Source organism: Candoia aspera, chromosome 1 (genome assembly GCF_035149785.1).
Source record: "Candoia aspera isolate rCanAsp1 chromosome 1, rCanAsp1.hap2, whole genome shotgun sequence".
Classification (NCBI taxonomy): Eukaryota; Metazoa; Chordata; class Lepidosauria; order Squamata; family Boidae; genus Candoia; species Candoia aspera.
This window is the reverse complement of record NC_086153.1, coordinates 250,677,808-250,701,450: the sequence shown is the minus strand read 5'-3', so window position 1 is coordinate 250,701,450 and position 23,643 is coordinate 250,677,808. Positions and strand designations below refer to the sequence as shown.

General features: G+C 39.0%; 1 protein-coding gene across 2 annotated transcripts in view; it reads right to left on the bottom strand.

The window, feature by feature from the left end:
- PARVA (parvin alpha) overlaps window positions 1–23,643 on the bottom strand; it is a 103,391-nt gene that overhangs the window by 69,431 nt on the left and 10,317 nt on the right. The window contains exon 1 of one of the 2 annotated variants that reach the window (XM_063289482.1): window positions 317–336. The exons of the other annotated variant lie outside the window; for it this stretch is intronic. The gene's annotated coding sequence lies outside the window, so the exon portion shown is untranslated. Of the gene's footprint in view, window positions 1–316; window positions 337–23,643 lie in introns of those variants that run through there. 2 annotated transcript variants of the gene reach the window in all.

Sequence of the window (23,643 nt, the reverse complement as noted above, 5' to 3'; positions counted from 1 at the left end):
GCAGGGGAATAATGGATACCCCCCCTCCCCAGTATTAAAGCAGCAATTGTCTGTAATTCGGACTGAAAAGACTTGGCTAAACAGGAAGGTCTTAAAAGGGAAAAGGTGAATAAGCACAATTCCCAAGGGAATTTGTGCCACAGCTTGACAGCAATATAGTAGAAGCCACTCTCCCAAGTGCTGAAGAAGTAGACCTGGACATTGACAGCAATAAAAAAAAAATACAGCAACTATGGTGAGTTTGTTGATATGTTATCTGAAATGGAGGAGGAGCTGAGAAAGAGCCTCAGCTCAGCTTTGCAATCTACCACCTTACTTCACAGGCAGAGGTTCACTTCTTCATTGATAGTCTGAGGCTAGATCCTAATTCTCCACGGGCAGTTTAACAATTCAAATAACTCTCTCAGAAAATTAAGTTTACCTCAGAATGAAGGGGCAGGGAGAAAGGAAAGGAAGGCGCCCCAGGCTCTTCCTTGAAGGATCAATCTGTGGCTTGTTGCCACATCTGAATCAGCCTCAAGGCATTTTCCAAATAAAATAAAATAGCTGGAGCCTTTATTTGAGAGATACATAAGCCACATCTGAAAAGAGGCATATTGCAGACCTTCTTTCTAATTTTGCAAGAAAAGAGTTAAATGTTATCTCCACAAATCATGCAGCTGTGCAAACTCTGGCTGCTTTAATAAAAGAACAGAATTTGGCTCCTTGCTCCCCTTCTCCATTTAATTACTTTGTTAAAGAAAATGAGAAAGCATACTTCAACAGTTTCATAACTTTTTCCTATTTTCTTTCCAAATGAATTTTGTTTCAGTGGGGAAAGAAGCAAGGGTTAAATCTGAGCCTATACATTTTCTCAGAACATAAACAGGAGTACAAAGGGGGATTTTCACATTCACTGGGCTTGTTTCCCTGTGAGTCCCATGGCTACATTAAACACAAACAGGGCCAGATCTGGTTTCGGCATATGCTGCTAAGCCCACATTCAACTAAACCATATTTTTTTTTCCACCTACTTATTTTTGCAGGGTTAAGGTCAGTCCTTCTCCTCCCCTTTCTTTTTACTAAATGGTATTTATATTGGTACCCCCAGATATTAACTGAAATTTACACAATTGCAAATATATATATATTTTAAAAAAAATTCTCCCCCCACTTCAAAATGGATAAACAAGCTTTGCATTTGAACATATGCTTTACAATTATAAATAAGAGTTGTAACTGCACTGAACCTTTGCTTATCATTATGCATTTTGAAATCTGAGTTGATTTAACATTTTTAAAGTCATACTTAAGAATGTCTTTTCTTTTATGGAAAGTGTGAGATTTACATTATAATTACAATTTTAGATCATGTCACATGTTTATTTCTAAAGAGGTAGGGTGGAATTATTAAAATTCCATTTGGAAAATGAAAAAAAAATCCCTTAGTGCACTCCTACTTTATATGTAACCATCTAGGTTTCATCTAGAATTAAAGTACGTACATTAAAGTTCACTGAAATTGATTTGCATTTGTCATGACTAATATCCCACTGATTTCCATGCCAGCTAAATATGATTAACACCACCTGGGAATAACCCATTGTATTCCAGTGTATACAAATCACATATGATTACTCAAATACTGTCAGGTCTAACAACTAAGTATTTCACTGTTTTATTCCTTTAATGGAGTTGTATCTAAAAGAAATGTTTCTTGTCTTGCCACTTCTTGGCTTGTCAAGAGTTTTCCATTCCTAGATGTTTCTTAGACCTTTTCCCAGGAGAGGTGGCTCTTTTTATATTATTTTTATATTTTCCAAATGTATTTTTTTCTGTAACTTGAATGCAGTTGAATTTTGCCTCTCTAGGTGTATCAAAATATGCATTTCTCTCTCCCCTTCCCTACAGTATAGTTTGAAGGCAAAATTGTCCTGCTTGTATCTTTCATGGTAAACCTGATGCTTAGTAATTCAATAACTTTTTAATTTTTTTTAATTTCAAAAACTGCAAAACTTGTTCTGTTGCACTTGACATTAAATAAATGCACTGTTATATTATATGATATGATATGATATGATATATGATATGATATGATATGATATTATATTACAGGCATTCAGCCTATTTCTTTCTAGAGGCATAATTTTAATTGTTTTAAAATGGAAAAATGCATATTTTAAACTTACTCTCAATGTTAGTACACTGCTTTATTCTGTTCTCCTTGCAAAGCATACTTCAGTCCATATAATGACATTCCAATTATTTAATGACATAAAAAGACTCCTAGAGTGTGAGTGAAAAAGATTACTGCCAAGAGAATATTGCAGCTGGTTGGTTATCTCTGGATTCAGCATTCATTATTTAAGTCAAATGCATATTATGAGACCTTGAATGTTATACTGACTCATCCTCTTTAATTTTCAATTTCCAGTAAAAGGATCCATTAGTTTTTGGCACCAGTCAAGTTGTGTAATAATCTATCAAAAGGGCAATACTTAATGTGATTTTTCTTCTATTTCTTCTGTGCTACTTTAATCAGAATAACATTTGTAAAGATAGAATTTTTATATATGTCTATTCCATAATTACCACTGAGTTCAGTGGGGTCCAGTGAGTATTGGATTGCAGACTAAATTTATGTCTTGACTAGTTCTATAAGACTCTCATTTAAGTTTCCTGTAGCTCCAGAAACAAGGACATAGATTAGCACTCTTGGGAATATTCCTGTGACATACAGTATGTCACAGTGAAATTGAAATGAACACTTTATATTCTTAGTGTCCAAAAAAAAAAAATTGGATAAAAAAGAAGTTATATATGCTCTGTCAGGAAACAAAGCCAAGAACTATGCTGAGCCGGTATTCCAACTCTAGTTCTTTACTGATCTCACCTTATAGACAGAATCTTGCCAGACTAAGGCTAATTGCTAACCTAAGGGAAAATAACCCAGAAGGGCTCTAGGGTGGAACTACCTTGAACTTTTTAACCTTCCCATCAACAGAGTCCAGGCTGCAAAGTCTCTTATCAGTCTGGAATGTGTTCTCTCCCTGGGAACCAGCAGCAGCACCGCAATCCACCACATCACCCCCTCCTTCAGAAACACATTCCAACACAACTTTGAGAGTGCTGAGACATAAGGCTGCAGGTGTAGATGGTGTAACTGGAGAAATGTCGACTCTTGAGTATCTTATAATTCTTATAATTGACATTCAGTGAAGAAATTGGTCTATATGATTGAGGTTTTCTTGGATCATTCCCTTCTTTGTAATATATGAGTCTTCCCGTGCCTTGTATTGCTTTTGTCTCTCAGATGTTGTTCATCATCCTTACTAATAGTTCTAACAATTCTTCTACATTGGATGATTTACAGAACGTATATAATAAGATGAACAGCCTTGAATTATGGAATGTTTTGCATGACCATGGAATTGAAGGTAGCTTGCTGAGTTCAGTAAGAATGGTATAAAATGGAAGAAAAGCATGCATGAAATTAAATGAGATGCTTAGCGAGTAGTTTAACATGGAGGATGGAGTAAGAAAAGGTTATGTGATGTCACCTTAGTTGTTGCACGTATAGCTAATTATGTAAAGAAAGGTTGCAGTGATACAAAAGACTGAGAATATGATTGTGTATTTTGATATGCAGATGATACCGTGTTGTTGGCTAAAAACTCAAAAATGATTTGCAGTGAATGTTAAATTGTATGAGGTAACAAGAAGGGACACGGTGGTGCTGCGGGTTAAACCGCTGAGCTGCTGAGCTTGCCGATCAGAAGGTCGGTAGTTCGAATCCGCGTGAGGGGGTGAGCTCCTGTTGCTAGTCCCAGCTCCTGCCAACCTAGCAGTTCGAAAACATGCAAATGTGAGTAGATTAATAGGTACCGCTTCGGCGGGCAGGTAACGGCTTCCGTGTAGTCATGACCACAGAACTGTCTACGGACAAACGCCGGCTCTTCGGCTTTGAAACAGAGATGAGCACCGCCCCCTAGAGTCGGACACGACTGGACTTAATGTCAAGGGAAACCTTTACCTTTACCTTTACCTTTACCTTTACCAAGAAGTACATATCTGAAAATTAACATATTAAAAAACAAGGTATCTGTGTCTGGCAAGGAAAGTAGAGTGAACAATTGCAAGTTATTCGTAAAAGGCAAAAAATTAAGAGCAAATAAATTAACTTGTGTAACCTTGATAGAATATTTATTAAAGACTGCAAATGGTATTAGCAAGGTAGCAGATAGTACGTTATCTTCTGCAAGAAATTAATATTTGTCATTAAAGTGAAAATGGCTGCATAAAAATGCTTTTGTCCAGTTTATTATATAAAAGTGAGGGTGGATATGTCAGGAGAAAAAAAATAAGTTAAATGCTGGGAAAGAAATACTTTGTATGATTAAATCAGAAGTGATAGGGTCAAGAACGATGGATGCTTTAAGTATGAGAATTGAATAAAAAAGTGGGAGATCATTATGAAATCAGTATATTCAGGTGGTCTGGTCATCCAGAGAGAACAAACTGTGATGAAACTGCAAAAAATTATATGAATAGTGAATAGGTAGAGAAAAAGAAAAAAACCCAAGTAATTCATAGTTGAAAGAGTTGATGAAATCTTCAAAAACTGTACAAAAAAAAATGCAACATATGAAGCAGAGTATGGACATTATGGAAGCAAGGATCATTTGCAAAGACAGAAATATATGGAAAGATATATTGAACTGTGTCAGTCTAAACTAGATTTAGTTACATTTCCCTTTCATCTCATATCTTCAGTTTCTTCTACTTACTCTTTTTCTGAATGTTGAATATTGTTGTTTACTCCAAAAGGGAAAAGTGTAATGGGTATGTACTGTATGTATGTATATATGTATTGGCCAGGGTTCTACATCAAAGAAAGGAGTTTCCCCTGTTCAAATATTTTCCCCTTAATATGTCAACAGCAGGAAGGACCTATTGATGGCATGATGGTAGGCAGTGGGCAACAGCATCATATAAATAATCCTTATGCTTCACTAGAATGATCTACAGGGAGATGCCTTAGGTCCATCTAGTTCAATATTCAGAGAATAATTGAGAGTGTAGGGTGTTTTTGAAGTGGAATAGTTAATATTGTCATCAATAGTCAAGTATTTTGAGAACTATATCTTATTAGCTGGTTAGCAACATCTACAACTCCAATAAAATTATGGATCAAATATAGGCAAATTCTGGTTATGCAGTTACAACTTCTCTAATTCCCCTTTAAATACACGACCAAATTCTTAAACCATGTGTGCAAGTGATATTATTTTTTTGACAGGGAATACTTCTATCAAAATATAAAAACCACACACATGGGAGACAACAATAGTAACAATTTAGTCTCCAACCCAAACACATTTTATACACAATCTATGTAGTTTCATTCCAACACAGATGTTTTTTGTGGCATATCTTCCATGGAACAAACAAAAATGTTGCATTATAAGTGGAGTCCTTATAAACATGACATGTTTATGGACATGGATATTGAAGTGTGTCTTATATTAATTTTCTAGAGTGGTACTGAGACTTTAAGAGCAGATGTGTCTTTTTTTTAAAAAAAATCGGCTGTTCTGTTCAATAATAAAAATCCCCTACCTTGTGAATTTTCTGCTCTTTATAATATGGCATAATGTGCAATAAGAACTTGCTTATCAGCAGTGTGTCCACAGAATGGCCAACCTGAACTAAGACAGATAAATTTCTACTAGAATCATTTTTTATCCAAGGGCACTGAAGCATAAACCCTGTGCTTACAGCACACAGAAGAATATCAGAATCAGATGGATGAACCAAAATAATGTATATTTCTACACCTATGTTACCTATTGAGGTAGAAACATCTTCAAAGTTCTTATAATTGTGTTATAGCTATTCCCCGAGATTAAGTTTGGCTTAATGGTTAAGGTGCTGGACTACAAGCTGAAAGACCTCAGTTCTAGTTCTCCTTTAGGTGCAGAAGCCAGCTGGGTGTTGTTAGACCACTGACTTTCTCTCAACCTGAGAAATAAGGCAATGGCAAACCACTTCTGAAAATGTAGCCTAGGGAAAAAATAACATAACATCATAACACATTCCATATAGTGCTACACATACCATAAATGTATAGGATCACAGTTATGGAGAAGTAGCTCCTTATTGTTGCAAATATATCTTATGAGGGCTTTTGGAACTTAAAACCAGATAGATAGGTCCTATTATTCAGGACCTTCCAATCCATAATGGACAGAATGAAATAAAGATGGGGGCAGAATTCAACTGGCTCTTCCCAGGACTTCTAGGGATTCTTATTTTTATTATGCATTTATCAAACAAAATTTTAAAAAGTGAAAAACAAATACAACCTGAAGCCAATCTATAAACCTTGAAAACATATGCAAATGCCCTAAACAATTAAAGTCTTTCAGAATAAAGATTATCTTGTGTTGTAAGAAAGTTTCCATTCTACTTTATTAATATAGGGAATTGTTCTGAATTTTCATTTGATATGGTCAGTAGGAAAACGTAACGTTCTATTATGTTACTTTCAAGCAAGTATAATGCACTGTAGTGTTTGAATACAAAAGACACAGACTTAGATCCTTTGTCAGCATTAAGTCAGTGTGATATACTGGTTGAGCAATTGGGCTAGGACCATACAGATTCAGTTGAAGCCCACCTTCTACCATGGAAACTTGTTGAGTGACTTCCTTTTTGTTTAATCTACTGCACAGGGTAGCTGTTCTGAAAAAGAAAAAAAAAAAAAGGAGGCCAGAATGCTATGTAGGTTATCCTGAGCTCCTGAAGAATATAAATTTAATAAAGAAAGAAATCAGCAGGTGGCTTTATGCATGTTACTTATTATCTTTATCCCAAGAACTTGGAATATGACAAGAAGAAATATTTAGATTAAGTAACTCAGCAGGTGATATGCAGTTTGCTTTAGCTGGTATAACAGAACGAAATAAACAATCTTTCATACTACTAATACATTTCTAGTACACATAAATCTACTGAACTTTTCAATAACATTTAACTACAGGACAACACCAGTGGACCAGTGCATAGCAATCAAAAGATTTATTCTTTTTATCAAACTAAAATACAAGAATTCCAAGAAGTATGTTTAAATTATAACTGAAAATATATGGTTATGAAAGGAAAGCATTTCCTCTACTTTTGCCATGACACAAACACAGCCTTTAGTTATACCTACAGATTTTCACAATGGTTTGGATTTATGATTTAAGCAGGAGATTGGGGGTCTTTTACCTTCAGGTTAAATGAAGTTTAAATGTATTCTAGGTTAGCGCAGTTTGCCAGTGCCCTTGCTGGTGGCCTGTGCTCTCATGAGTTCAGTATTTATTCTATACAATTTAAAGAGAACACCGATCTTTAATTTGCAGAAGTAGCTCCTCTGACAAACCAGTGATTGGTATCTCTCTCTACCCCCTTAGCTTTAAGACTTCCTAAAAAGCTTTGCCCATCCAGATGGAAGCCAGCTAATTAAAATTAACTTAATATTAAGTGCCAAATCCAACCAACGGATTTTGAACACTGTACTTCCAGATCCACTGTTCAGCTAAACTCCAATTCATTTTTTTAATCATTCCTTGCATCTTTTTCTTTAGTTCACAAAAACAGCAAAAATGTTTTGAAGACATATTTTCATGTTGTGATTTCTCAAGCACAAAATGTTAATAAATACTGAAAAAGCAGTACTGCCAGATTCCTTACAACCACTCACACACAATTCAAAACACATAAGCTATGATGGCACCCCGAATAGTTGTCTCCTATAAGAACTTTAGAGCAAGTTCAGTTTGGCAAGCTGTCTATCAAATGTAATCCTATCAAACAAGTTGGAGATCAAAAAGTAGGTATGTTTAGGCCTTTACCTGCATAAATAATAAAATTGTGGTGGTGATGGTGGTGGTGGTGGTGGTGATAATGTATTAAACTTGTATGCTGCCCAACTCCCAATGTCTCTAAGTGGCTCACAACAACACAGTATATTGTTCTATAGTAACCTAATAAATCTAAAATGTTAAGATCGATCTGTAGGCCTATTTCAACATTATTCATTCATCATGCAGTACTGCACGTGATACGACCATAAAAAGAATCCATGAAAACATTACAACTGCAAATGTTGCTGTGCTTATCTATAACAGTATACCTAACACATAACATGCTTCATTCATCTTAAACTCATTCAGTGATGTAATGGGTCATACATCTGCGATATCAACCACCATCAGGAGAACTACATTGGTATATTATGTCAAAAGGAACATCTCCCATATTGGCCTGCTATGTACTGTATATTATGATAAGCTATGGTTTAATCAGGGTTTCTTGAACACAGTTGACTAAATTGACAAAACACACTAAACAGTAAAAGTTGATATACAAACCAGAATGGTAAGGTTCATCTGAAAAAGACAGTGCAAATCTTTACCATGTTATGGCTTAGAGCAATATGTGATCCAAGCCACTACATTTTAAGTGCATATTTAAGAACAGTAAAAAGTGCCCATTTGATACGACTGCATACAGTGAGGAAAAGGACCAGGCGTTGGATTCAGTTAATCTAGTTCCATTATACCACATTTATAAATATCTAACTTTTGTGGTTCTCCAAGTCTTGCCTTTCTTCCAATTGTATTTCACCTCACCTAATGCACATATGGCTTTCAGTGGTTCTGCTGCAGCTTCGGAGGGCCCTGGAAGAAGTGGATTACCTGGAATCCTTCCAGTCAGGGTTGAGGCCTGGGTATGGGACCAAGACAGCATTGATCATACTCTTAGATGACCTCTGGTGGGGGCAGGATGGGGTAGTGTGTCCATCCTTGCTCTTCTTGACCCCTCAGTTGCTTTTGATACCATCGATCATGGTATCCTTCTGGGGTAGCTCTAGGAGTTGGGGGTGGGTGGCACAGTGTTGTGCTGCTCTTTTCCTTCCTCCAAGGTCAGTTCCAGCTGGTGTTGACAGTGGGGAGAAGTCCAGCCCACAGCCCCTCCTTTATGGGGTTCCGCAGGTCTTGGTACTTTCTCCTCTCTTGTTTAACATCTACATGAAGCCACTGGGTGAGATCATCCAATGATCTGTGGTGAAGTATTTTCAGTATGCTGATGATACTCAGCTTTACATCTCTACCCTAGGCTGCCAGACTGATGCCATGGAGGTTCTGTCTCAGTATCTAGAGGCTGTGGTGGCCTGGATGGGGTGAAACAGGCCTCAGTTCAACCAAAGCAAGATCAAGTGGCTTTGGGGTTTTGGGCCTCCTGGTTCCAGGGACCTTCCATCTTTGGTTTTGCATGGGGTGGCACTGCCCCAGACACCCGGCATGCAATCTGGGGGTCCACCTGGACTCCTGGTTCCTGCTCAAGGAGCAAGTGGCAGCTGTGGCTAGGAAGGCTGTTGCACAGTCTCAAGTTGTGCATCAGTTGTGCCCATTCCTGGACCAGGGGGCCCTGCTCACAGTTACTCATGTCCTCGTGACCTCCAGATTGGACTATTGCAACTTGTTCTACATGGGGCTGCTTTTGAAGAGCATTTGGAAGCTTCAGTGGCATAGGCAGTTAATGGTGTAGGTTTTTGGGCACATGTGATACCACTGTTCCACAAGCTGCATTGGCTTCCAGTGTGCTTCCAGGTGCAATTCAAGGTGTTGGTAGTTACCTTTAAAGTCCTTCTTGCCTTAGGAACAGGCTACTTAAAGGACCATCTTTCCCCAATTCTTTGTGTTCATATGACCCAGTCCAGCAGGAGGAGCACAATCTGGGTACTAGCAGCTAAGGAGTGTCGGCTGGCAGGGCCCAGGAGGAGGGTTTTTTCTGCCATGGTGCCCATCCTGTGGAACATCATTCCACTTGAGATTAGGTTAGCCCTGAACCTGCTGGCCTTTTACAAAGCCCTAAAACTTGGCTTAGTGCCTGGAGCCCTGGAAGTGTGATGGAGCCCATCTCTGTTTTGTTGACAGTTTATGACATGGCTCAGCTGCCAAGTATTTTTATTTTACATTACGTATTTTATTTTTTATCTATTTTATTGTAAGCTGCCCAGTGTCACATGGGTGGCCAGTTAAATCAAATCAATCAATAAATAAATACAAACTTGTTCAATGTGACCAGAAGCCATCTGTATCTCCTATTTTGATTCCTGCCAGAACCTCCAGGTTGCACTGACTTGATTCTTCTGTGCTGCAGCACATGCAAGAGTGGTCAGTACTTAAACAAATTCAGCAACACCATGCAGAGCAGATGTTTTCAGGTACAGTAGTGAGTACCATCATGTAATTTCATGTACAGTTGTCAGGCACTTTTTTTTAAAATCAAAAGAAGTGACTGAAATCTCCCAAAATCTTGTGTGTTCTTTCTGGAAATCTCTTGAGTTCTCAAGTGAGAATATGAAGATCTTAGGAAAACCTAACCATTTAAATTCTAATTTTAGAGGTCTGATAGTGCCACTTCAAGTTTACATGGTTGCCATGGATGTACAGGCCACATGCTGACAATTTCTGCAATATGAAGACAAAGTTTTCAAACGATGGTTGTCTCTTTCCTTCCTGGCCTTGGACACTGAAAATCCCAAGACTTTAGGAAAATGATGACGGTAACTCAGAATTCATAGTTACCCTTCTGGATCTACCCACTATACTCATCTACAAGCACTGGGGGTACAGTCAACAACTACCTTCTGAAAAATATTGGAGAAAAGAGTAGGAAAGGAATAGGCACTGCTTTCCTGCAGGTCCTTTTCACTACATTTCTTTTTAAAACTGTAAGCATCTATGATTATCACTTAGAAATAGCTAAAGAAGGATGTAAAACAGAAGCAAAGACATTAGTTTTATTAAGTAGATTAGAATTTTGAGTGTTATGATGGACCTCTGCATCTTTTTTTTAAGTTAGAAAGAACTAAGCTAGGCATTTGTGGAGAAGTGTTATATGATTCTAGGGAATAAATTGACAGCAGAGTGCTAGGTAGAAATAAAGCAATCAATGTAACCAATGGAAAACCAAAATGAGAACACTGAGGTAGTTAAGTGACAGATGATCAATTATTACTATGGAATCAAGAGAAGAAAAAACATCTTTTTTCAAATTTTATGAAAGAAAAGGAACAACAAAGAGATAAGAATTAAAAACTAAAGCAAAACTGCTGAGTCTGTTTAACACAGTGGATCTGACGTCAATAAATAAGGCAAACAAATGAAGGGGAAAGGAACACTTCGGGGAAAATATGTGAACGTTGGTCTTGGCAATTGTTTGATACAATAGTGAACCACCCAGCAGAAATATCTGACAGCTGAGCAGAAATAATGAAAAGGTAAGATATATCAGCCGGGGGGGGGGGGGGCATCTTGGTTGTATCAGATGTGATATGAGAACAGTGGGTAGATCCAGAAAGGTAGCTTTATGAATTGTGTGTCATTAATGTCCTAAGGTTTGGGATCTTCAGTGTTCCAGGAATAAAAGCATGTTGTAAGGGGCTGAGGAAGGTTTGGGGGGGTCTTGGGATCCCTCCTGAGCTGTGAGGTGGTGCTATGGAGGTTTGTAGTGGCTATCAGTTACGGTGATGGCAAACTCCAGGATGGTATGCTTGTTGACCTTTGGTAAATGGAGAGCTGGATAGGATTGTGCAACCAAACAGCTCATTTGTAGAGCTGTTACTGGAGTGGCAGCAGTGGCAATGCTCCTGAGCAGCTGTTTGGTGATGCTTGGCATTGGGCTGGAGGTCCCCACTGTTAAAGTTCTAATGGTTCAGCAACAGAGCTGGTGGTGATTCCCAACTAGGTGGCAGCAGAGGCAATGTATTCACCAGAGGTTGACCTCCCAGCTGAGACATAATGGTAACAGCAACCCAGGGATGCCTGACCTTGGTATTCCAGAGGATGCAGGCATCTCAGTGATGGAGCTCAAGGGCAACAAGAGCAGGACTGGGTTAATAGTTGTGTTGGAGGGCTGCTACAAGGCTTGTCGCACTGGGCATCTATCTTCTCTTCTGCAAGCTGTGGCCAGACTTAGAAGGAAAGGAGCAAATGCTGTGTGTTCCATCCATCAGCAGCGTGTCTCAGGAGTTTTGTCGCCTGTGATATTCAAAGATTTGGACTGTGAAAGGGAAGTCTTTTTAAACAGTAAATAGAATAGATTTCAGAGGATGGTGTGAGGTTTAAGTGCCTGCTCTCCTTCCTGATGGGAGGCAGAGGGGTAGCAGTGGTGATCCCTACTTTGCCATGGTTTTGGAGGGGACTGAGAGTATAGTTTATGGCTCTGGCTGCCCCATCACCTTAGGTCTTTGATGCAGCTAAGAATTCAGTTGAAGGAAATATAAAATACAATCAAAAACTAAAACAATACAAAATTAAAACAAGCTCATAAAACACCACTGCAATTACACTGTAAATTGCCAAATCATGCAAATTGACAAGGAGGACTTTCTCCCATTTATATTACAATCAAATATACTGTTTTTCCAGAAACCCCTAAATAATTATTAAGAAGTGCACCTCCCCATATTTATTCATTTCTTAAAGAGTCTCTTCATTGACTATTCCTCCTGGCCAAAACTTACCTTGTGTGCTGGTTACTGGAGCCACCTGGTGCCCTAAGGAGCACCTGCAGCTTAGAAAACTTGAAACTAGAAAATTTACTGCAGGACATGCTATATTGGCAACAAAAATTAAATAAGTTTCTACACTGGACAGACTGCATACCCATAGCTTTAAAAATAAGGTTTCAAAGGGTAATCTATTCATGTACAAAGATTTTGTTATATCTTTAGAAAAATCTTATTGCAACTACTATTGGGGTCAAGATTGCTGAATTTAGTAATGTATATTTCTTTATAGAATACTAAATAATGAAATAAATGTGTTATTATTTAAATTGAGTAATCAAAATACTTAAGAATTTTTTTATGACGATACATTGAAATTTTGTATGGGGAAAAGTCCCAATGAACAGACATTTAATAGATTGCACTGGCACTACCAAAATCTCTACCTCCTAGAAACTTGGAGGAAATTGTAACTAGGAGAAGATTTAAATAAAACATGACCAATAACTTCTGAGAACTCAGGTTTAGCAGTGAGCCAAATAAGAAAACAACAATCCAAATATGACTACTCCATTGGATTCAGTCTGGTAACCAAGAAGTATGTATTACGGCCTTTCAGTCAGTGCCTAATTCACTCATCATATTATATGAACATCTAATCTTAGAAATGCAAAGGGAGAGAGATTTTGACCCTGGCTTTGTGCAAATTCACTGTTCAGATCTCAGTCTTGCAAGATAATATGTCCTGAGGGTGTAGCGATTCAACAGAAACACAGAGTAAGCAGCCACAAAACAACCTAGACCACCTTAAAGACTAACACTGTTATAATGGTTTCAGAGCTTTTATGGATTACCGTCTGTTTTATCCAATGAATATAGCACAAACATGACAGTACAGTGAAACCTCATATGAATGAACTAATTCAGGGGAGCGGGTGTCCATTGTTTATAAATGTCCATTAAAGGCTGCAGTATGTTATTGCAGCAACTTACATCATTTCCATAATGGCATCATTACACTAACAATGCCAATTATATCATTTGCATCAATTTGTATAATGATGTCTTTACCAAAAGATGTGAATCACTGAGGAACTTATTCAATTGCATGCATGAATAATAATCCACTGTATCAAGGTTTCATTGTAGGATACATTAGGGCTTTTAATTCTTTTAAAGAGTTGCTTCAGAATGTACAGAAATATGTACAGAATAACTCTTTTTCCATTGTTAAAGCAGCCAGATCTTTTCCTAGGCTCACATGGCTTCTTTGGAAGCATGCAGCCACTTGGCCTGTCCCTGTTCTTATCATTTGCATGAAACTGAATTATATAACAATTTCCTATTTGCAACATATTCCCATTTTAACAACTGCCTTCAGTCTAGACCAACGTTTCTCAACCTTGGCAGCTTTCAGATGTGTGGATTCAACTCCCAGAATTCCCTAGCCAGCCATACCGGCTGGGGAATTCTGGGAGTTGAAGTCCACACATCTGAAAGCTGCCAAGGTTGAGAAACACTGGTCTAGACTGATAAGCAATTTTCATAGTTGCAACAGCTTTTTTTTTTTAGTTCTGTAACAGCTATACTTTGATATCAGAACTTCTTGCCAATTTACTATATACCATCCAGAAATACTCCCTAGAATTTTCACATTTAGACTTTATTATTTTGCATATGTATTTATTTTATTTTATATCCCACTTTTATTAGTTTTGTAAATAACTCAAGGTGGGGAACATACCTAATACTCCTTCCTCCTCCTATTTTCCCCACAACAACAACCTGTGAGGTGAGTTGGGCTGAGAGAGAATGACTGGCCCAAGGTCACCCAGCCAGCGGTCATGCCTAAGGCGGGACTAGAACTCTCAGTCTCCTGGTCTCTAGCCTGGTGCCTTAACCACTAGACCAAACTGGCTCTCTTTATTATATATATTAAAAAATAAGCACAAAGCTGAGGATTTTTTCTTTTGCACTTTCTAAATCATCTTCCCACAACTTGATATACACCAAAGTGATGAACTTCAAAGCCTATAATTCCTAATTTGGATCTTAAAAGAATGAAGTTTAACACACTGTATTTCAAGAGCACCAACTTGGAAAAGGATATCTTACCTATTTACAACATAAATCATGGTTTTATAGCCACACTCCTTTTTCTTAAATAGTTGCTCAAGGATGAACTATATCTATTAGAAAACAGATTTCCTGTATTCTAAAAAGGAGAAAAAGGTGTGTGTGTGTGTGTGTATCTCCTCAGCATCTCAGTTGTCTTATAAGTATTGACAGTTTTTAACCTAATTAAATCATTGATTCTATGTATTCCCTTAATTCTATCATGAAGTTTACAATTAAACTAACTACAGCACAGCTTACCACTAAACCGTTTGCTTTAACATTTGACAGACCCAGAGTTACCACATACCAGTTTCCCTGGCATCCAGCCATTTGGCTGAAAATAGTAGCGCTTCCTAGAACATTCTTCCTAAACAAACCTCAGAAAAAAAGCTTATTGCAGTTTGTTTTAGATACCGTACGTGTTATGCCTTCTTTGTAATAGACATAATTAGACAGACTTACCATTTTCAACAGCACAGTACAATGAACTCATGATAACAATTACAATCACTTAATGCCATTACTTTCAATGGTGTTAGGGATACAAAGCTGGCCGCTAAACTGTTCCCAGTGCTACCAGACTTAGCAATCTAGTTCAGCAGTACAGGTAGTCCTCACTTAGCAACCACAATTGGGACTGGAAACCCTGTCGTTAAGCAGAAAATCACGTGACTGCAATAGACTTATGATGTCACTTCCCATTCAGTTATTAAGCGAGACATCATGTGACCGCGACTTGCAATTTTGCTTCTGCATTCTCCATTAACTCTGCTTGTCAGAAGCCAGTTGCAAAGCACACAAATGGCGATCACATGACTGTGGGATGCTGCAATGGTTGTAAATGCAAGGATTGGTTGCAAACCTTTTTTTTTTTTACATCATCGTAACTTTGAACAGTTGCTAAACAAGGCGGTTGGTAAGTGAGGACTACCTGTAAATCAAACATCTCCTAACACTTAACAGCTTGGCTAGACTTGCCTGAATACTCTTGGCTACACTAGAATCTCTACTACAGACAAGAATATGAAGCCTTTTCGTACCCTTCCAAATTAAGGCATCCTTGGAGCAGCACTTGGTGGCTGACAGAATATTCAGAAAGCTTCAGACACTTTTATGGATGTAAACTGTGCTCTTGTCTTATTTGATTCAGACAAAGTAATCCTAAAGTCACAAGCTGCACAAAGGCTATCAAACCGGCAGCTCCCTTTCATATAAAAAACTTCAGGACATACAGTTAAGCTGCAGAGACTGAGTTAAGCTTTGAACACAACACAACAAACCAAAAGAAGAAAGCACTCTTTTCTTTATCCACAGTCAATGCAATGGATTGCCTTTGTTTTGCTTAGGCATGCACAATAATTTCCACTAACAATATTTCTTTCTTCTATTTAAAAAAAGACATAGTATTAACGAAAAACCCATATATAACATGCTTGAGGTTTACAGAACTGAAAGTTAGAATTAGATCACCCTTATATAGGTATCTATCACAGTAATATAAACTTAGTTTACAGTATCCATTAAAATGCTTTCAGTTTAGAAATCCCTTTACTCCATCCTTCAGTTTACAAATCACAAATTCACTCACAGCGAATTTTAAAACTAACAAAATAAAAGATCTTGAAATATTAAGAATCGGTAGATACAGAACTTGATCCAAAAAGATACATCCAGGAGTCAGGTACATAAATCAGGGACTCCTGGTTGGTAATGACAATGTCCACCAGTTTAATGGACTACCTTATGTTTAACTGCTTTGTTGTGTAACTGGTTTTATTTTTAATTCAAAACACTGTTCTGATAAGTTATGGGTCTAAAGTCAAGAAGACGGAGAAAACAGGGATCACCCCCTTCAATCATCTAAGGGGAGAACAGCTTCTTGGAGTGAAAAACAGCCAAAATCTGAATATATTTGTGACTCACAAGAGAATGTCGCAGAAAAAAATAATACAGAAATTTATGTGGAGTTGATTATCTCTTTAAAAACTTACTCGTGATTTCTGTTCTTGTGGAAAGACAGAATTCATGAAGATAAAAGGTGCAGAGGATAAGGTAAAACTGAACTTTTGGAGACAACAACTTCGTACTATTGATCAGAAAATGGCAGAAACAAAAGCCTACTAATTCTTTTTTCACGTCAATCAATCACCCAGCTGAGTTCTGATTAAAATGTACCATAGATGTTGTAACACTGTTGAAAATAAAGATGTTTAAAATGAAGTGACTAGTTTACAGAGTCTGCTTCATACAAATACTTTACACATTTTAATCATTCCTTAGAATAATGAGAAAGACCAGTCTATAGTAATCTTCCTGAAGAAATATATATGTGAGATTTTTTTCCCACTGCAGCTAGAATACAAGCTGTAAATTGAAACCACTTATTGTGTAGGTTTCTGTTTCTATTCAGCACAGAAACCCAGTCTTCTGTCAAATTTATAACATCTACAATATGGGATGATATCCTGCATTTACTTCAACAAATGGGACCTTTCCAACAGAATGCAAAAAAGACTTTTCCAGCTCCGTCTCCAAATGGTTCAGAAATGAAAACTGTTTAACAAATCTCATTTGGGAGCAAAACAAAAATGGATTAAACTTGTTTTTCTGGTAATTTTTTATTCAACCCTGGATTCTGGTGTTAAACTGTTAATCTAGATGCTGCAGGAAAAAAAATTGATTATTTTTAAATGAGCATTTAAAGTGAAATCAGTAGTCCCTTTTATATGTAGTAATTTTTTAAACAAATTTTTAGATGGAGATGGGCCACCATGGCTGGGGGACAGGGCGAATTCCCGTACAGTATTTCAGTATTTTCAGTATATCTCTACAAAAAGTCCCTGCAGAATTTGTTTTATTCAGTTTTAAGTCTTGTTGTTAAATGCCACAAATGTATATGTTGGATTTTAATTTGGTAGCTATATGGTGACTTTTACATTCTTCACACCAAGAGTTTTTTTTTCTAATCCTTTATCAAACTTGTTCTTGATTTGATTATTTTTTCATATTTTGATCCTTAGCTGTTCAGACAGAAAAATACTGGCTCTACTGCAATATCCAATCAAGCTTCCATGGGTGAAGATGGCCTTGAATGTGAGTCTCCCCAGTCACAGTTGAACACCTTAACCCAGTGTTGCTCAAGGGTGGCAACTTGAAAATGTGTGGACTTCAACTCCCAGAATTCCCCAGCCAGCATGGCTAGCTAAGGAATTCTGGAAGTTGAAGTCCACACATCTTAAAGTTGCTAAGGTTAAGAAACACTGCTCTAGAGAAGCAACTGAACTTTAGAGCCTTTTTTTTAAAATAAGAAGTTATATTAATGTTGATGTAATACTAAAGAAGTAGGATATCCAGTTTATTCAGCCTTCTGATTATCCAATACTATCTATAGACTGGATCAATTCTGTTGGAGATTACCCTTTACAACACCATATTTGCCTATTGGTTAGGGCAAAATGCAGGCTTTTTCAACTGCAGCAGCAAAATAAACAGCAGGCCAAAAAGACATAGGAAATGTTACAAAAGTTAGAGCCAAAGACATTTTTCTTGCACCATCAGAATCAAATAAAGCCAACAAGAAGAGTGGGCAAATTATTTCAATTGAAGTCATATCAATTGGGATACTGTCTGAGGCCATATACTGCATCATAACTGCCCTCCATCAAATTTACAGGGCCAAACTGTCTGTTTTTCATCTGTTCCTACATCAATTTAAGCAATTTTGATCTTTGATCTCCCTTGGTAAATGTATCACAGATTTATTAGACTGTCAGGGTCCAATTGTTAAGATTCTCTAAGGCAGGTTATTACAAGATGTGAATTTTTGATGTCTACCAGTCAAACCCAGAAATGCTGAAGAACAATCAATTGTGGCTTTACTCACCCTGGAAATCCATAATATACAATAATGAAATACTCCAGGAAAGGGGGAAAGGAGTCGAGGAAAATTATTTTCTTCTACCATTATCTCAAAGACTTCTCTCCTAATGATTCTGATATCATAGAGGTTTAAAGTAAACTCTGTCTCTAAGTACCCCAAATGATATCTGCTAATATCAAGGTTTCATAGATTCATAGCCCCTTCACAAGAGAGTGGAGAATGTGCTGATCATGTATTATAAATGCATTAGTAACTCTTTATATAGTTATTATCCTATTCACACAGTAACCCCATTAACAAATATCAGTGTTTGCCATTGTGTTCTACCCAACTACATGCTTACTGTAGAAATCTGTAAATCAGCAGAATACTTCATGAAGCTACTGAAATGGACTCCAGGTCATAAATGGCTGTAATTAAGATTAGATACTCACTGTTTTCCTGTTCTTTAAGGTGCTAAATAATATATCAGAGGTGACCAGTGAGTTTAGTCTGAGTAATGAAAACATGGACTCTTCATGTATTTGTTTTTAAAGCATTTCATAGATTACTCTTCATCCTGTTTTGATTTTAGGACACTGTACAATCAGACTTAATGTAATTATGTAAAACATAGTAATAAAAACAGATTCAGTATTTGGAATAGAGATTAACATGACAATGTGTAATACACTGGATAAATAAAAATTTATCTGCCTGGACACAAAAAATTACAACAATGATACCAAGTCAATCACATAGGGTAAACAGTCTGTAATCAGTACCGCACTGCTGAAGGAACAGTTATGGAAACTGATGCTTAGTTTAACAGTCTCTCATAGTTTAGAATTATGACTGGCTGATAATATGGATAGTTTTTGAATCTAATACAAGGTAACAATTATTTCAAAACAATTCCAGTAAATTGAATGAGAGGCTCTTGGGACATATACAGCTCCAAACTCCCCCCGCTCCTGGTCTTCAACCTCTACCTCCAAGATCCAGACAAATAAGGCAGTATGAAGTTGAGTTAAAAAAAAAAACTGTCATACCTCAGATGAGTATGTTAAAACTTGAAAAATAAGAAAGGGTGGAAAATTCCAGCACCAGATGCTTTAGTTATTATGTCATAGCTCCACTCCCAAGAAAATCATGTTTAAAGACCTGGTAGCAAACGAAGGAAAGAAGATGGCTGGTCCCTGAGTTAAAGCCACCAGTTCAGTTTGCTGATAAAAATTCCCAGTCCTATGTATAGGACCTGCAGCAGTTATCTGGGCAATCACCAGAGCCACACTGCATTTGCATTATCACAGAGTTCAAATAAGGACTCCCCAAAACTAGGAGAATGGCAGAAAGGTAAGGACCCCCTGCCTTCTCTCGCTCCCTCATAACTTTTAACTATTTTCTGAATTAAGGCCTATTCAGACATCATTGAAACTAAAAGTTCCATGTGAGGCAAAAACAGCCTTGTATCAAGTAGTTCCATCCTCGGTGCCACATGACCTAATTAACCCTTCCCCCAACCATCTATGGGAGGAAGCTTTGAGGTGTAGTGGTCAAGGCAGGGTTTCTCAACCTTGGCAGCTTGAAGATGTGTGGACTTCAACTCCCAGAATTCCCCAGCCAGCCATACTGGCTGGGGAATTCCGGGAGTTGAAGTCCACACATTTTCAAGTTTCCACTGTTGAGCAACACTGGGTTAAGGTGTTCAACTGCGACTGGGGAGACTCACATTCAAGGCCATCTTCACCCATGGAAACTTATTGGATGACTTTGGGCCACTCACACTCTCTCAGCCCAGCCTACCTTACCGGGCTATTGTTAAGGGAAAATACTGAAGGAGGTAGTGTTAAGTACATTGTCATGAGCTCCTAGCGGATAGGCAGGATATCAATCTAACAAATAAGCAAACATTTTGCATCTGCAGATGTACATGTGGCAGATTCCATGTAAGGTTGCATGGAAGATTTCATATACGTAGCTGGTAGCTCGAAAGACCTTTACCCCAAAGACATCTGAAATGCAAATATGGATGTCAAGGCTAACTGATGCCAGTAACTTTGAAGGGAGACAGCCTTACCATAGTCCTGTTCCCAGTATTATTTTTACAAGTTAGATAGCCCTCAAATTACAATTTATGTTAGTCCTATTCCCTTCTCACATGTTGCTTTAAACAGCTTAGTTGTTGCTTCCTGATCAATGTTCTAACATAGGCTTCTCTCATTTAGTACAGGACCAATTCCAATCAGTCACCAGTCAGATAGTCGTATTACCTTGCAAGCAATCGTACAACAGCAAAGAGCATGATAATCTGAATGAACTTACATTAACTATGGCTATGCATTAGATCCATATGAAGCCCAATTCCAGAATGGGATTGCAATAAGTCAGATCAGATTTTCATTTTACCCAAGATAGAACAAATCTATGTATTATGTATTTTATTGGATTTAGAAGCCACCTGAACTCCCAAACAACCCTGGGATGCTTACCTCTCAAAAGAAGGAGAAAAATGTACATCTGGAAAAAAACATTCCAACACATGGGGAGGCGGGGGGGACCTAACAGAAGCTTAACCCCAGGCTGGGGAGCAAAACCAGGTTTTCACTGACTTGGTTTTCACTGACTTATGGAACAACTGAAGATTGGGTGCTGGGCAGATGCTATTCCAGAGGGCAGGTGCCATGACAGAGAAGGTATGCTTCCTAGGTCCCAACAGGTGATGTTGCTTAATTGAAGGGACTGTGCACACAGTCTAATCTTACTGAGCAGGGAGAGAGATGGTCCCTCAAATAACCAGTCCCTATGCCATGAAGGGCTTTATAGGTCATAAATAGCACATTGGATTCTCCAAGCCAGCTTGCAACCAATGCAGCTCGTGAAACAGTGGTGACACATGGGTGTAAGATGGCATACTCATCATTGCCTGTGTTGCTGCATTCTGGACCAGCTGTGGCTTCCAAATAGACTTTGAGGACATGTCCATGTAGAGTGCATTGTAGTAGTCCATTTGTGAGGTGACCAGGACATGAGTGATCGTCTGAAGGGTGTCCTGCTCTAGGAATGGGTGCAATTGGTACACTGGATGGACATGTGCAAAGGCCTTCTTGACCACAGCTGCCACCTGTTCTTTGAGCAGATGAATCTAAATCTCCCATTCCAAATGTAAAGCCTCTACGTAGATCTGGTTTCCTACATTTCCCTGGAGCTCTGTCTCTGGAGCTCATACTGTAAAGGACAGTATTACATCAGCTGCATCTACTTCTTACATCTTTTATCTTTTTAATGAGTGGACACAGCAAATCAGAGTGAAATGTGCAATCAGATCACCCTCTTCCTTTTACACAAAAAAATTCAGCCAGTCTGAAATTTGCCCTGGCTATTCCTTAATGAAAGCTGTCTTTGCTGCAAATTTTATTCCTTTCTGTTCCTCCCATACAAAGTAATGCTTTTTTTCTTTTAAAAAGCAGATCTTTAAAAAACTGTTTGAAGACCTCCGATTCAATTTCTATGAATACTATTCAGAATTGTCTAGCTTATTTATTTATTTATTTAATCAATCAATCAATCAATCAATCTATACAGCTGCTCACCTCAAATACATGACTCTGGATGGCTAACAATGAATAAACAAGATTAAAACATCACAGCAAATTCAAAAATAACACACACAGCAACCAAGATAAAAAACCAACCTACACAATTAACACAACCATGATATAGACTCAACTGCATACTCAGGGCCCAAGGCTCAGCAGCAAAACCAGGTTTTCTAGGCCTTACAGAAAGCCCACAGGGTTGGGGCAAGTCTAATTTCCAGGGGAAAGATGTTCCAGAGGGGGAAGTTGTGGCACAACAGAAAAGGCTCTCTTCCTGGGTCCTGCCATATGACACTCCCTAATAGATGCAACACAGAGCATGTGTCATGCACTGCCTACCGCTGAGTAAAGCACAGACACTGGTTCAGTTGAAGCAGGTTCTGTTTTATTCATCACGTAGTGTCAGTTGTGGAAAAGAGCTGAGAGTGAAGGGAGCGCGTCGGTGCGGGGTTTAAATACCCCGCGCCGGTCAGCGCCCCCTCTCCTTAGGTTACGTCACCCGCCCTTTGTCCTGCATCCCTTCGTGCCGGTAGGTGTAGGGTTGCGGGGCCCCGGCGGGTGCCCCGGGATCGCCCATCATCGGTCTCCTCCTTCAGCCGATGATTGCTGTCCGCTGGGCGATCTCCGTGGCGCTCCTGCTAATAGCTTGGGTGTGCCTCGTGATCCGTCTTGTCTTTGTCTTCTTTTCCTTCTCTTTGTGTCGTGATGGCTTTGCGTGCTATGCTTATTTTGTGTCCCTTCCTTCTGCTTCCTTGTCTTTGTCATGTGTGCCAATGTGCTGATGTCTTCAGCTCATCGGCACTCATGACATACCGCCCCCCTTCCAAATAGTGCCTCCCCCTGGCTTGCAGGTTGTCCCCTAGGAGAGCTGTCAAAATTTTTTTTTTTTTTTTTTTAAGTTGCCCGCCGGAGTGTTTTCGCCCCTCCCTTTGTTCCGCCCTCTACCTCGTGTTCATCTAGGGTGTGTTCCCAGTGCGCATGCCCAGACCACACCCTGGGCGTGCGCATGCCCCGGCCACACCCTGCTAGTTTGGCTCAGTTCAGCGAGGCGAGAGGCGTGGCTGGTCGGGTGCTGTTCAGCTCCAGGTAGGGCCCTTATCTTTTAGTGCTTGTGTCGTCTTTGTTATGTGTGCTCCTGGGCGTTGCCCCCAGGCATGCACTGTTGACTTGATTGCCACTCCCCCGTGGGCCCGGGGCGGGGGGAGGGTGCTGGCGACCGCTTGTCACTCCCTCGTGGGCCCGGGGCGGGGGGGGTGAGTCCCGGGGGGGGAGGTCCACCCAAGTCGCGGGCTTGGGGGGGGCCCTTTCCCTTGGGGCGCAGTAGGCGGGGGGGGCCCGCGGGGGAGGGGGTGTGCAGGTGCCGGTTTGCTTGTCTCGCCTTAGGCTTGTCGGGGTACGCCCGGTGAAATGCCCGGGTCAGGTCAGGCGCTTTAACGTTGTGCGCCGCCACCCATTCTGGGTGGGGGAAGTGTTTCCACCTGACCAAATAGTGTAAAGTTCCCCGTTGCCTGCGGGAGTCAAGT